The 1,735-nt window shown below is 51.7% G+C and overlaps 1 long non-coding RNA gene across 1 annotated transcript in view; it reads left to right on the forward strand.

Annotated features, from left to right (window-relative positions):
- The first annotated feature begins 210 nt into the window (after positions 1 to 210).
- The window catches only part of LOC146591593 (uncharacterized), an 8,756-nt gene continuing 7,231 nt past the window's right edge, over positions 211 to 1,735 (forward strand). Inside the window, exon 1 of the long non-coding RNA XR_014896763.1 lies at positions 211 to 417. This is a non-coding gene — a long non-coding RNA (uncharacterized LOC146591593). The remainder of the gene's footprint in view (positions 418 to 1,735) is intronic.

Genomic DNA, 1,735 nt, shown 5'->3' on the forward strand with positions numbered 1-1,735 from the left:
GGGCCGCCCGGAGCGCCCGGGAGGAGCCGGGCAGGGGCCGCCCGGAGCACCCGGGAGGAGCCGGGCAGGGGCAGCCCGGAGCGCCCGGGAGGAGCGGGGCAGGGGCCGCCCGGAGCGGGCAGGGGCAGCCCGGAGCGCCCAGCGGAGCGGGGCAGGGGCCGCCCAGAGCGCCCGGGAGGAGCGGGGCAGGGGCTGCCCGGAGCAGGGGTCCCCAGCCAGCCCAGAGGCAGCACTCGGTACCCGAGGTAGGAGTTGTCTCAGCCCAGCCCAGCCCCACTCTGAGGTCGGTGGCCAGCAGCCCGGTGCACTAGCCTGGCCCCCGAGCCCTGTCCAACCACACCGCGCTCCTCTGAAAGTGGCCTGGAAGCAGGGCCAAGCTGGGGAGAGCAGACCCTGCACAGGAACCTTTCTTCTCCAGTGAGTGTTTTGCTTTCATCTCTCAAAGCGCTGAGGTTTGGCATCAGTAAGTGGGTAGAAACACGGCTGAGGCAAGGCAGGGTGTAAGCTGGAGCTGGACASTGATGAGAGCAGGGCAGATGCTGGGAGCTGTACAGACAGAGCCAGACCTCAGGGATACAGGCAGAAGCCTCCAGGAGGGCAGGATAGTCCAGATACTTTTCCACTAAAGACTAAGGCAGAACATGGGAACTGAGASAGCGTTACTGCCAGCAAAGGGGACAAAAAACAGAAGGGAAAACAGCAATTGAGAGATGAGCTGCCCTAGAGAAGTGATTTATTAAAGTGCTTCCTACTGACTCATGCTGAGGRGAGAAGATAGTGCTATCGCTTGCTTGTTACCTTTGCTAATCAGAGGTGCAGCAGGTTTAGATATAYGCAAGAAACTGGTATTTATGTGAAAGCGGTTCACATTTTATTTGAAATCAGCCTTTTTTCCATTTCTCCAGCGTTAGCACTGAAAAAGGAGGGCCTATCTCCCCTATTTTAATGACAAGACATCCCATAACCATAGTAGAGGACTCCTGGAAAAAGCTGCCTCATAAGCCAGCTTCTTAATGGCTGTGAAGTGTCCCATGCATGGAGTTACTTAAACACACAGATGGTCCTTAAAGTCATTTATATGGATTAAGAAAGTAATCYCACTGAAAGCTGGCATGCTTGAAGGAAAACCCCACTCTGTGAGTGTTTCTCTGTGAAAGAAAAGTGTTTGGCTGATCCGTAGAGAGAGGCCTCCTTGGAGAAGGACCCCCCCTTGCCCTCAGCTCTTCCTGGTCTGCTGCAGGTCTCGGCCTCKCAGGAAGCAGCACGGTCAGGAAGTAGCGTCAGTAATGTGAAGTTTTAAACTTGTAGCAGGAGGGAAACAGTATCAAAGTGGTCAAGTGCATCATCCTCTTAAGATGCAGCTTGAATGAATTTATTWAAAAWAAAAATCCAACTTTAAAAGTAAGTTTCAAGAGCATTTGTTCTCACCTACAACTCATCTCAGCAAGAATTAGCCATTCACACATACAGCTGTGCTGGCTTATTTAAGAGTCCCAAATACAGATCCCTGTCTTCCCTTTTAATGCAGCATGCTTTAATAAAAGAAATCTTGCAACTTTTGTGCCAGAATCAACCTACCTTGGTTATCAAGTCTCCTTGCAAACTACATCTTACTGTAAGCTCAGCTACATACCTCCAAAGCCTGGATAGGGTGTCAGAGCAGGAGTTACTCTTGGTAAAGATTGGCAGCTGGGTACATTGAAAGAAAAAAAAAAGGGGAAAAAAAGAAAGAAAA

This window comes from Rhea americana, unplaced genomic scaffold (assembly GCF_003343005.1).
Source record: "Rhea americana isolate MKP2758 unplaced genomic scaffold, rheAme1 scaffold_369, whole genome shotgun sequence".
Classification (NCBI taxonomy): domain Eukaryota; kingdom Metazoa; phylum Chordata; class Aves; order Rheiformes; family Rheidae; genus Rhea; species Rhea americana.